Source organism: Ricinus communis, chromosome 7 (assembly GCF_019578655.1).
Source record: "Ricinus communis isolate WT05 ecotype wild-type chromosome 7, ASM1957865v1, whole genome shotgun sequence".
In the NCBI taxonomy this organism is placed as follows: Eukaryota; Viridiplantae; Streptophyta; class Magnoliopsida; order Malpighiales; family Euphorbiaceae; genus Ricinus; species Ricinus communis.
The window spans coordinates 22,334,219-22,349,009 of record NC_063262.1 but is presented as its reverse complement, the minus strand read 5'-3'; the positions used below and the strand labels follow the sequence as shown (position 1 = coordinate 22,349,009).

The 14,791-nt window shown below is 26.8% G+C and overlaps 1 long non-coding RNA gene across 2 annotated transcripts; it reads left to right on the top strand.

The window, feature by feature from the left end:
* The first annotated feature begins 3,052 nt into the window (after window positions 1-3,052).
* Window positions 3,053-7,418, top strand: LOC125370548. 2 transcript variants are annotated; one of them, XR_007216594.1, is made up of 4 exons: window positions 3,053-3,262; window positions 4,057-4,827; window positions 6,918-7,031; window positions 7,172-7,418. It is a non-coding gene; the product is annotated as an uncharacterized LOC125370548 (long non-coding RNA). The 2 variants fall into 2 exon arrangements; XR_007216593.1 differs by having other exon boundaries at window positions 3,105-3,262; window positions 4,754-4,827.
* The last annotated feature ends 7,373 nt before the right edge of the window (window positions 7,419-14,791 follow it).

Sequence of the window (14,791 nt, the reverse complement as noted above, 5' to 3'; positions counted from 1 at the left end):
ATGCGTTTTGGCAAGAGAGGCAAATTGGCCCCTCGATATATGAGACCCTTTGAGATTATAAACAAGATTGGAGAGGTGGCATACAAACTGGACTTGCCGCCAAATTTCTCGCATGTGTATCTAGTATTTCATAAATCAATATTAAGGAAGTATATTTCAGACTCTTTACACGTATTGCAACCTCAATATGTGGAAGTAAGTGAAGATTTGACTTATAAGGAGCAACCGATTAGGATTATGGATACGCAAGTTCACCAACTACGGTTTAAGGTTATACCGATGGTTAAAGTGCTGTGGCGGAACCATTCGTGAGAAGAGTGTACGTGGGAGACCGAACAGGAAATGAGGAGTGTTTACCCTCATTTATTCCAGTCCTGAGGTAAGCCGTGTTTCTTCTAATATTTGAGGTCGAATTTTTTTCTAAAGGGGGTAGACTGTAATACTCGGAATAAAATAAAATAAAATAAATAATAATAATAAAAATAATATTATTTTTCTCTCTCTCTTTTTCCCTTTCCCCTCCTTTCCTTCCCTCTTCTCCTCTTTCCCTCCCCATTTTTCTCCTCCACGTCAATTGCTTCCCCCCCCTTCCCACATGCGCATCGAATAGGTCACCGATGCCTAGCTTCTCTTCTTCCCCTCCTCGTCGTCATGCCACCTTCCCTTTCTCTTTTTCCCGCTACCGTCATCGATCGAGGGGGAAAACGCCTCCCTCCCCACCGAAACAACTACTGCCATCCTCCAACAGCTCATCCGACGCTGGAATCGAGCTCCCCGCCACTTTGAAACCTCTGAGTCGACCTTCCTAGTTGCAATTTTCCCCATCGATAGCTTGTTCGTCCTCGTCGGAGCCGAGACTTTCTGATCCCGAGCCGGTGCCCTTCGGCGAGTTTCCAACTGGATTCTAGTGTTTTCGGACTAACCACAACTCTCTTCGCATAGGCACTTATGGATTCGAATTCCGACATTGTTGGCAGGACCGGCTTTCAGACCTCGGTGTTTTTCAAACGCGCGAAATTTTAAATTTCGGCTCGGTATAATTTTATCTGGTTCTCAAAAGTTATTTTATAATTTTAGAGAAATATTATTGCCATTAATTATCAATTATAGGTAATTTAAATTTAATTGGATTTAATTTGTTTTAGTGGTCTTCTCAATAGTAGCAAGCAGGAATAGGAGATTCTAGTGCAAGCGAGATAACAAACCTCTTTCTTTGAAAGCCGGAATAAAGCCAATTGTTGGAGTTGTAGATTCATTTTCTGTCAACTAGATTAGTTCCTTGAATTAATTATGATCTATAGCGTGTTGCAGAGTCGGAAAAAATAATGTAGTTCTAGTGGCCTGACTCCTATTGGTTGATTTTAGAATATTTGAAGTGTTTCTAACAAGTTTTTGACCTGTTGGACGGAGGGTAAATATCCATAAATTAGAGAAGGTTCTCCGAGATTCAACAGAATTCTCGAGTCTGAAATATTTTTAAGCAGTCTAATCTAGGGGTCTATGCCTAAGGAAATTTAAGAATATTTATTAACTGAGTGTTTTCGTAAATAGATAATCCGTCCATCTAGCCAGCTCCACCCGAGGCGTAATAGCGAACTGCGGAACGCGACAGAATTATGAGTTAAAGTCATATAATCACTGTACCATTGGCATATCTAAATGATTAATATTTAATATGATTATCATATCGTTATTATAAGTAATTTCATTTAATTGATAATTTTTACGAATAGTATTATTATTAATAAATTTGTTTCATTATTTCTAATATTTTAAATAATATTATTTTAGTACTAGTATTATTATTACTATTCATAATTTGTATGTTTGCTATTTCTGAGATTTCTAAATTTTTATTTCTCAGTATATTATTGAATAATTTATGTTGGCCTATGATTATTCTATTTATGATTATTATAAATGTTGTGATTGTGACATTGGGATGTGGCGACAGTAGAATATGTCACCTTATGGGTTATATCAGGACCGTGTGCGCACTAATAATAATCAGAGGCAGGTAACAAAGATTATTTTTAGATTTTGCCCTGGTCGAATTTAACTCTCATGGCTGTGAAAGCTTGACTACCGGAGAAAGGTCTTTGGTCGAGCAATGCTCTCTAGGTGCCGGCTTAATTAGGAATCAAGTGTCCAGGCTGGATGTAAGGACCTTAGTTGAGCTTCGCTCTCTAGGTGGCAAAATTATTAGAATAAAAGAGTCGAAATGCTACCAACATTTGAGATTACGGTTCTGTTGAGCCACTCGTTTGATAAGTCTTAAAATATATTTTCTTTCTAAAGTATGGCACTACAGGTACTTTAATACAAAACGACATGTTATATTTGATTCAATAAATATTATATTGAAGAGACTACAATAGTTATAGGGTTAAATGATTTTAACTCACTCTCGAGACTGACAGTTTTATTTTAATTATTTTCCAGGTGACAGTTAGAGTCTTTTATCGTCCTGCATTTTGATAGTGCGACTTTATTCTCCATCGGACCTATTGTAATGAATTCAACTATTGTATTTTAAATATTTAAAATTCTAAACTTTACAGAATAATATTTTTGATATGTTATGTTTAATTTGGTCTATTACAAAATATGAAATGTTATCAATGACCAGTTGTGTATAATATGTCAGACCGGATTAATATTATATTTTTATATATACTTTATTAAAATATCAATTAATAAGATTTATTATAATAACTTTAAATTTATCTATTTTCTAATGCGGCTCATGGATCGATAGATCAGATGGTGACAATAAATTTAAAGATTAAAGTTGCCCAAATTTAAATTTAAGAGTCAAAACTCCACCATAATGCAACATATATAGCTGGGAAAATAAAATCTCAATTCCCAATGTGGCCGGTTTGTAACTCAGATGACATAGTTTTGTCCTTATTTATTTTTGTTTTTGTTTCAATTTTCATTCTTTGTGGAAATAATATGTTACATGTTAAGCATTTGGGAGTTTTGCTCTATAAGATAATAGCTTAGGGAAGTGCAACTCGTGTGTGGAGTTGTTCTACATCTGTCCTCTTTTTCAACATCTCTACTCTTTATTTATCATCTCTTGCATCCCTATAAAATTGACTCCAAAACATCAAAATATTACCTGGAAATCACAAATTTATTTTAATAACAAAGAAATAATGAATTCCATCTCTTCTCTTTGCTGTCTTCTTTCTCTCCGCTTCTGCTATCCGAGTGAATTATGCAGAAGTAGAGACGTGCAGCGATTGCCACAATTGTTAGTATATATAATTTTCTTTATTATCTTTTTACATTTTCTACATCATATAACTAATTGCGTTCTAGAAAATTTTAATTTTATTTTATATATAATTTTATAAATTGAATATGACTAATAAACAGCAATATCAAATATTTAAATTTTTATTTTAAAGATTATAATGAAAGGAACTGCTACATTATTATTATTTCAAGTTTGCATGTCTGCCCGTTATTAATTTAAGTTTTCAAGTAAATATTTACTTAAATTAAGAGAAATGCTAGGAATACTTTTTATTTTTTTAACACTCTTTTGGATAATTACTTTTCTATTTATTTTTTTATCCAATTTTCTCGGTCTAATAATTTATTTAATAAATTAAATTAATTATATAGTTTCAATAAATTTATTTTCTAATAAAAGAGTGAATCCCTTTTATGCACATAATATATTATAATTTAGAATTTACTTTTTTATTTTAATTTTGAGATTATTTTATTAAGTGGAAGAAAATACATCTTTTAATGATTTTACTTTTTTATAACTATTTGTATAAAATTAATAATTTATATAAAAACTTTAAAAATAAAATAAGTTTTAAATTTATTTTATTTTTTTACTAAAAAATACAATACTAGTTTAATTTGTAAATTATTAAGTTAACAAAAATGAATTAATAGAATAAACGAGAGTATAGCTTTTAAAAAATTAAATATTATTGCAAGTAGCTAAAATTACATGCTTATGATTATCAGATGTAAAAACAGTTGAAGCAATAGAAAAAATAATTAATATGAAAAGAAATTGAACAGTGATTGTGCAGAAGAAATAAAGCTAACTTGCCGATTGGGCACGCTGCTGCGGGATCGCTCAAGAAGCTGCCCTTCTGCAAATTCAACGCATCTCTCAATATTGACTAGGCTCAATTATTTTTTAGTAATTTTAATTTTTCTTATGTTTTCATATTCTTTTTTTTTGGATACTCAAATGTTTTATATTTCAGTATAATATTTATATAATATTTAATTTTTCAGTCGACAAAGAAAAAGATCTTACTTAAATTAAAATGTATATCTATCACTAATTTAAGTCTAAAAGTGCTTAAATTTTCTATTTCAATTTAACTGCATCATATAATTAATTATTTTTTTTATTTTTAATTTAATTTGAAAAAAAGAAAAAAAGTTTAAAATTTTGACTTAATTAGAGTATTTTGCTCGAGACGGTGTTATATTAAATATTTTTATAAATTCAAACTTGACTTAATAGCTAGTAGAACCATCAAGTATTGAAATTTCTATTTTAAAGTTAATTATAAAAAAATTACTATATTATTTATTTTAGATTTATGTGATGTTATTATTTCAGATTTACATTCAATTTCAAATTAAACAATTATGCGAGTAATTAACTAAAACATGCCTTGTATCATCGGAAAGCAATATAAAAAAATATTATCATAAAAAGAAAGAAAAAAAAAATAAAAAATGAAGGGTGATTGTGCTGTAGATTATTGCCAATTTGGTTGTTGCGAATGGCACGCTGCTGCGGGGTCGCTGAAGAAGATGCCCTCTTTCAATATGGTTAATGTTCTGATCATATCTCAATTTTGATTCTTTTAGCTCTTAGTTACATGTTTTTCTAATTTCTTTTAGGCATTTAGAAATTTTAGATTTTAAAATAATACTCTATTTAACATACAATTTTTCCCTTTTATCGTTTCTTTCCCCTCCTATTTAAATTTTCATACTTTATAAAATAGAATATATTATGTGTTTTTTTTTTTGCTGTTTTTATTTTAGAATTAATACGATTTAGTCATATATCTGTCTGTTGTACTTATTATTTTAATTATAAATAATAATATAAAATAAATTTATAGATAAAATTTATCAATGCTTTTTGATTATTAATTAATAATTAATATTTTAAATTTTATTAATGTAATAAATATAAATTATTATTTTAAAATATTCAATTTTAAAAAATTAAGAAAGACATCTAAAATATTGTTAGTTTAATATTATAAATTAATATTAAATATTAAAATTTTGTTAAATTATATAATATTAATTTAATTTTATAATTAAAATAATAATAATAATAAAGTGCAATTCACGGATAAGCGATTAGTTTTAACTAAATTGACATAATTTCATTAAACAATACTTGAGAGTTAATACTTAAAAAGTGATGAGTATATATAGAACAGGCTACACTGGATAGATAGAACCTAACTGAGTCCAAAATCTGATCAGGATCAGGATTATACGTGTAAACTAAAAATTAATTTCTTTTGAATTTAAATAAAAATATTCTACCAAGATATGTAGATGTCCTAAATACATATTGTCTCGACAATAACATGGAGTACTCTTCATTCCATATTTATTTAAATTTCTTAATATTTTATTTTAAATTAAGAAAGTATTTAGTAAATTTAATTATAAAAAAATAGTTAAATATGAGCAAATTATACTTTCATTGATATTTTTTAAAATTTATTACATTTTTATATATAAATTTATAGAATTTTGGAAAACTAATAGTTAATAATGTTAATACAAGAATAAAATAAAAAAATTAATATTATATTGAATATGTAAAAATAATAAATAATTAAAAAATTTATTTAAAAATATCAATTAGCATAAAATGTTAGAAGTAATACTTTATAGGAATTTTAGAATTTGAATCAATCACGAGATCATTATTAATGGTTAACCAATTATTAAAAATTAATAAATTTTATTCAATAAATTATTACACCATCTTTAGATTTGTTTTGAATGAAATTTTGAAGGACTTATAAAAAAATTTGTACGTATTTCATGTTCGGCGATCATTGTCATGTTCCTAGGCAAGTCATTATGAAGTATTGCAATGATATTATGGATGCTCAAGAATATGAGAAATGTTTAACTAGCAACATAAGTAATATTAATAAGATATATAGATGGATTCCACCAAATAAGAACGAGATTAAACTGAATACAGATGGGGCTTGTGTGGATAAGGGGAGAAGGGCAGTTGCAGCTGTGTGCTCCGCGATTGTAGAAAGAGCTGGTTGATGGATTTTAAAAACTACATTGGTAGTTGTTCCCCTCCGAGCTATGAGAGCTATATTGGGTCTTAATATAGCGTAGTGTTATAGTTATAACAAAGTTGTTCTGGAGTTGAATTTCTCATTGGCTGTAGATTATATTTACAGTAGAAGGAAAGTTCATATTTTACAGAAAATATATTCATCGAATACATATTTTACTTGCAAGAGACTGGATGCTCTGTTGTTTGCATATCGGTCAAAAGGACAATGACCATGCTCATGTCATGGCTAGAGTTGCATTAGATGGTGATCGAGATTTTATTGTCTCTTTCTATCCTCAAGAGGAGTTGTTGGTTTATTTAGCTTAAAATTTGTGCAGAGGAGATTCTCCTTGCTTGTGATTATTTTTAGTTGTTGGGGATCTGCCCCCCCTTTCCTTGCAAAAAAAAAAAAAAGAAAGTAAAGGCATGCAAAGGTAATCACAATTGTTAGTTTGCATATCTATTCCTTACATTTTCTCTATTAATTTCTTAAATTCTCTACTTTAATTAGACTGCTCCGTCATATAATTAATTATTTTTCCCATCTTTGATCTAACCTGAAAATTGCATGATGCTGGTGGTGAAGATCCTTGCCATTATGGTTGTTGCGAATGGCAACGACAAGGTACGGTTTGTTCACGGTGTTATGTGGCCGCACAAGAAGATGCCCTATTGCAAAATAAACATATCTATGAAGATGGTTAGTGATTTAATCCTATCTTACTAGTTTCAATTATTATTTTAGCAATCTGTTATATATTTTTAATATTTTAAATTGAATACTTAAAATATTTTGATATTTTTGTATATAATAATATATATATATATATATGGCGAAAGGTGGAGATAAACAAGCATGGTGGTAGAAAGTTAAAAGAAAAGAAAAGTGAAGCCAGGCCCTAAAATCAGATGAAACGCATCTGTGGAGTAGATGCATTATGTGTATGTAGTATAATGTAAATATATGTGTATAACAAGATGAGGAACAATAGAAGACAATAGTCCTTGCAGCTTTCACACTTCCTCTGTACTTCCTTTTTGTGGTTCTAATATATAAAAAGAAAAGGAAAAGAAAAGTTGCTAGTTATCTATTATTTCCATATTATAAGTACACCCATAAAATTGTTATAACCTTTAGGTTTAACTGCTAAAAATTACATAATTTTGGTACTCTTTTGTCGTTTAATCATAATTTTTTTATTTAAATTATTATTAAATGTAATTTTTTGATTTTTACAATTGAATAGACCGCTTAAAATTGTTGGAATAAATTGCTAATATGACACACATAATTAAGTGAGGCGGTCCGCATGGGCGTAGGACGCCACCTCAAAGTTTTCCATTTTAACTAATTGCAAAAGAATCTATGATTATCAACGCTTTTAATATTTTATTATGAGGTTTCTAATTTTCTCAATTTAATATACTAATAGAGACTTAGTGTCACTTTATTGGAATTATGAAATCGAAATTAGAACAGAAATTGAATAATCTTTTGGTTCTTGAGAATTTTCTTTAGCTTCAAAAATTAATTAATCAATATAAATACTTTACTTTAATTATAATTAGTGTATAAGATTTATGATATTTTAGAAATCGATTGGTCGACTGTTAGTTTTTTGGTTAACCAAAAAAATTTCTTTTAAAAAATGTGATTCTGTTAATCGATTAACGGATTAAAAATTTTCTATTGTATATTGATTTGTTAGTTATATATATAAGAGCATCCCAATGACATTTTTTATTTCATCATTTCTATAATAAAAAACATCTTAAAAAATATTCTAATAGAATAAGTAAAAAAGAAAAATTTATTAACTCCAGTAGGCTCCTTATATCTTACTTTGCAAAAGATATTGATAAATCCTCTAAACTTTTGGTCAAAATGCATTTCAACTCCTAAATCTTAAAGTAGCTTCATTACTTTCCTAAAACTTGAAAAAACCTAAAATAATTATATCATTGGAGTTAAGTCATTTTCAAACTAATAATGATAATATTGATTTTTCTTTGTCAAAGTAAGAAAAAAAAATATTGTTTATGATTTTTACCCATTAACTGCAGAGCTAATACTTCTTCCTATACAAAAAAAGAAAAGAAAAAAAAAGAGTTGGGAAGAGTTAATGTAATTCTTTTAACATCCAAAACGAATTAAGCTTTATACGGAGTTAGCTTTAAAAATATAATTGTTTTATTTTTCAAATTTATAAGTGTAATTGAACTACTTTAAACTTTAAGAGTTTAATTGCGCTTTGACAAAATTTCAGCCATATATTTATACCTTTTTCCTATTTTACTCTATATTGTACTTTTTTATAAGCATTAATGGTGTACATTTTATTAATGGTTTAAATTTTTTTCTTTCCTTTTTAATTTTTATCAATAAAAGCGCATAACAACTTATAACATACTAGTTACTTACCTGTACATTGTACGAATGTTATTATTATTTCAATTATAAATCAAATTAATAAATATAATTTAATAAAATTTTAACATTTAATATTAATTTATAATATTTTAAAAAATAATAGCAAAGTAACTATTTCAAAAGTTCTTTTTAAATTTTTTAAAATGCTAAAATCTTATTACTGCAATAATATAAAAATTATCTTAAAAAGATTTATTAATTGATCTTAGTATTACATAAATTAATACTATCAATATAATTGATACTATAATTGATACTTTCATGAGTAAATGAACAATGCAATATTTTCTTTGTTTGTTTTTTTAATTTGTATGTAAATATTAATTATTTAACTTTTTATTATTTAAAAAATAAAATAATATTTATATTTTTAAATTTAGCATCATAAATATTTCTATTATTACTATAATTATAAAATCCTTTTATCATTAATAAATTCATTTACAAATGGACCTATTGGCTTAACTACTAAAAGAAAATTATACTTTGCACCTGCTATCAAATCTAGTACGTAAATTTTAAATTTTTGATTTTAGCATCATATTTTAATATTAATTTTGATTTTAGCCTTTGGTCAAATTATCAACCAAATTTGTTAACATGGCGTGAACTCCATCGACAATATAAACAAATAGGATTAAATCAGCACTCTCACTACTAAAATATTATCTTTTAAGCACATAAAATTAATAAACTCCAAAGTTAAAAAAAAAAAATTAATATGCTTAAATGATTAAATCTTAGTAATAGAATAAGTCAATAACTCTAATGTTGACTCAACTTTTTTATATTATTGTCGGAATTCATGCAATATTATTAAATTGATAATTTGGTCGGAGATTAAAATTGAAATCAATGTAAAAGTTTAATGCTAAAATTATAAGTTTAAAAACTACCTACTAGATTGATAACAAGTGCAAAATTTAAAATTTCTTTGGGAATTCAGACAATATTTATAAAATTTATAAAATTATTTTTGAGCTAGCAATAAATAAATTTAATATATTATTAAAAATTAAAATTTTTATATATTATATATATATATATATATATATATATATATATATATATATTTAATAAAAGAACTGACACTAATAATTCAATAAGATAAATTGTACCAAGCACATTCTACTATGAACATTTTTTTTACTTTAAGAAATTATAAAATCAAATATTTTAATTTTAATTCTATTGAGGTTTAGATATCTAAAACTCATTTAAATTATTATTCTTATTTGAGATAAATATAATTAAATGAGAATTTGATAATTTACTTTTGAAGAATTTTTAAAGTATAGAAAAACATTATTCAGATTATTATTTAAATTTTATAATACTTTTATGCTTAATCATATCAAATATTTTGAAATTATTAAGTTGAAAATTGTATATGCTACGTCTAACTTATGCTATATATTGATAAAAGTATATTAATATAAAAAAAATTTATAATATACATACTTTTTAAAGAAGAGATGAATTATTTATATAATATTAACATAATAATTTAATACTTTATATTAGTATTCTTTACACAGCACTGCTACCTTTTCTTTCTTTTGTTTCCTTTAATTTATAATAATACTTTTAATATATAAAATACAAATATAAAATATAATATTGTACTCATTTTTATTTATTATGAATCTACAGTTATCCTTACAGTATTTATATAAAGTCAATAATTCTATATAATTCTAAAATTGTATTTCAATTAGAATCAGATAAATTAAGCAACAACCATGTTAATATAATTCTATAATTATCATTATAATAATAATAATAATTATTATTATTATTATTATAATTATTATTATTGTTGTCATGATAAAACTATGGTGATATATTATTATCTGGCTTTAATTAGTAATATTTTTAGCTTCTTTAACGAATTCTTGCATTATTGATTTGTATATTAACTCTATAGTATTATCTCGATATATTTATTTTTTTTCATTTTAATGAATTGTGAATATCAATAAGCTTTCATATAAATTATGCATTATAAAGAATCTTATCTAAAATCCTAGTCCAAATACAATTCAACTCAATAATTATTAACAAATCATAATCCAAATGCAATTCAATTATTTTTGTATGTTTATATCAACAACCTTAAAGAAAAATTAAACGTAAGAAGGCAAACAAAAGAATTATTATTATTAATTTTATAAATAATATAATAGTAGTAATATAATTTAATTTCAAACTCCAAAGAAAGTAGTAATAATAATAGTAGTAATATTTATTAACTTAATTAACTAAATAATCAATAAGATCATTTTAATAAATTTGACTGTCATTTTATTTTTTACACTTTTATATATGTTATAATATTTATATTTGTGAAATTAAATTAATTTTATTATAAAAAAAGATTAAAACTCAATAAAGGTATAATCACTAAATTTTTTATTTCGATTTAATTATGTTGCAAGAAATATAGAGATAAGTATGAATTTCTTTTTTGAAATCAATTAAGTATGTATGTTAAGAAAAGAGAAAAATATTATATTGAGAAAAGAGAGACATAGTTTTAACAAAAAAAATTCTACTATGGCGTTAAGTTCAAGAATGTGGTAAAAACTCTAAAGAAATTAATCATCATGCCAAAATTTTTATACTTTTAATTTAGTATAGCACATATTTTTTGAAATATACATAATTGCTGTATATGGATTGTTCATTTACTCATGGAAGTATCAAAGAGAACAATATTCTTTTATATCAATAATATACCCACTTAGGTTGAACTCCAACTTGGGTTAAAAAATATAAATATTATTTAACCACAGTAAGTTTAGAAAAAAAAAAAAAATCATTACAATCCCAACTTACTTTGTATATGGATCTCAGGTGGAAATGATCAAACAACTACCTTTTCTTTAATATTATATATATATTAAAATTTTATTTTGGGATTGAGAATGTATAAATTTTGTCATGCTTTTTTTTCATTTTATTTTCATTAGATAGCTTATACTCAAAGCATTTGGTGCTACTTTACTGCAATTAATGTTACTGGAATGAACTCTTTCACCTAATGCATATTCATATGACATATAACACATGTTGAGATAGAATGTTTAAGCATTGTCAATAAAAAAAATTAAAAAAATTCTATAGAAAGCGAAAAAAAGAACTATTACAACTGGGTCCATTATGTATATGATTAATAAACTTTAATATCATTATTTTAGAACATTCTAGATCAGTTTTGTAAAGGGTTTATTATTATTATTATTTTCGAATAATATATTTGGACAATTATTAAATTAATTTTTGCACTGTATTGGCTACATTAGTTAAGAATAGTTTGTTTTGCTTTGCGTACATTATTGTTATTATTACATGCTAAACTAAGCATTGTCACAGATTAAATAATAAAATTATTTCTATTATAAGAAATGGTAGATAAATTACCAGGAACTTTAACAAACACATTCCAAACACTGGGGCCACGACCATCTAGAAAGGAAGACTTCATTGGGTTATTCAGTCAAGTGCGTATCGTCTACTTTTTCAAAGAATTGCCTCTTTTGACTTGAAAGATTTAGGAAGGTACTAAATTATAAGGAGTAATTACTATTTATCTTTTGATTTTCACTTTAATATATGAGTTGCCCTCTACGTCGATATTATTATATTATATCTTCTTTATGTTTGTTTAAAACTAACTATTAACCAATGCATTCAAAATCAATATAATCAAAGTAATAAATTGAAAAATAAAATTATGATTTAGTCCTTGAACTTTTATCAAATATAAAATTCATTGAAAATTAATTTTTTTATCATGTTAGAGTGAAATTATTAGTTTTAGTAGGAGTAATAGTTAGTTTTACTTACTCCAATTTTGAGCACAATTTAATCCTAAAAATTTAAATATTTTAAAAATATTTATGTAATACCTGAAATTTTTTTAATAATAATAATAATATTAGTAATAATTAATAATAAATTTTATTTAAATTAATATTACTTTATTTTTAATTATTTATTTATGTTTTGTTTTCTGCATCAATGCTATTATGAATGCAGATGTACTGCAGTAGAACATGCCACCTGATGGGTTACATCAGAACCGCGTGCGCACCGATGTGATTTTGAAACATGTAGTAAAAGGTAAATTTGGGACTTGCCCTGGTCGAGTTTAACTCTCTGGGCTAAGTAGAGTGAGTTTGCAGGAGTTAAAGTCCCTAGTTGAGCTTCACTCTCTAGGCGTCAGCTTAGTTAGAAATTTAAGTGATCAGACTGGATTTAAGGTCCTTAGTCGAGCTTGGCTCTCTGGGCGCCAGTTCTATTAGAATGAGAGAGCCGAAAAGCTAAGACTGTTTAGTAATGGGGATTAGGAGTTCTACTGAGGTACTCTGTCCCGTAGTATGTGAAAATTATTTTATAGATGCATGGCATGACACAAGTTTTGCATGACTTAGTATTTTATTTTAATTAAACAAATACTTTACTGAAATAATTGGATTCATTTTTGGATATATGATTTTAACTCACTCTCGAGACTGACAGTCTCAGTTCAATTTTTTTTTTCAGGTGTTATTACTTTTTCTATTGTTCTTTTCATCTAGCAGCTCGATTCCTTCATCTTCGGGTTTAAAGTAACTGATTTTCTTGGTATGTTTAATTTTTTTTAAATTCTAGAATGTCCATAGTAGAAATTTCATATTTATCATTTTGTAATGGCTTGTAAATTCAGGTCTTGCCTATTTATTAAATATAGTATTTGATGGCTAAAGGTTAATTGTGAAAAAGTACCCAGTGGACAGAGTCCAGATTGCATTTTATCTGAGTTAGTGAATAATCAGGCTTACTGCAGGATTTGGTGGCCTTACGCCTATCTATTCTCTAGTGTCGGTCACGGGCCCGCAGATCGGGTCGTGACAAAGTTGGTATTAGAACTTAGGTTTAGATTTCCTTAGACCTAGGTTAAGATTCTTAGTACTGCGGCGGAGCTAGGATTAAGTCTGTCCTTGATTGTTTTCATTGACTCTAGTGTCTTAGCTTTCACTATTAGAAGTCTATCTTTTCTCTTTCTTATGAGCTTGTATTTGATGCTGTATTGAGAATGAGCATAATAGGGATAGTAAGATCAAGAGCGCGGTAGACTCATTGCATTTATCCAAGTGAGTAGTGCAGACTGGCCTTGGATGCTTCAATCGTTGTTTCGAAGATGGGCACCGCAATTTAGGATTGGTGTAGAGTGTAGTTGCAGTTATGTCATGAACTGTTTCATCATCGCATCAGGTATCGCCTTAATGAGTAGAACTGAAGTTACTACGTGGAACATCGAGGAGAGGTCAGAGTATATATGGTTGAGTTTTATGGTTGTAAGAAGCATAAGAAGGTGGTTGATGTATTTTTCGGACGCTCGGAATTCAGAGAAGCTTAAGCGAACACTATTTATTTTTCTATCTAGAATAAAGTGTTTTAAAATGCAATATTACGCTCAGTCCTGTAATAACTCATTGTGGCATTTCATTGTTAGGCATGCACAATTCCATAAATATTTTTAGGACATGCATCATACCTCATGCATTGCAATCCTTAGTGATAGGGGGTATCATCACCCTGATGCGCAATATTGTAAAATTTTATATAAAGAAAATAACTAGAGATCTTACGATTTTATAAAGGTATTTTTCAAGATAATAATAATTTTTATTAGTGATGATTATAAAGTAAATAAATAAGTGAATCTTTCCAAGTAAATTGTGTTAGCTTGAGGTTATTTGGATGACAAGCTTAGTTGCTGTGAAAACAAATCTGTGGCACAGTAGGCTCCATGTTGGACTATAGAGGAACAAAGGAGACTTTCTAGATTTCAGTCGAGGAGGAATTTTGTATCAGGATGGTATGGTTTTGTATCGGTTATCGCAACAAGATGAATGATGTGATGTGGATGTTAAAGATATCTTGTACATGCAAGGGACACGTTATTAAGAAAGAATTTAGCTAATTGAATTTTGGTAGGATCAGAGTTGGTTCGGATCATTCATTTCAGAGAAGATTCCTTT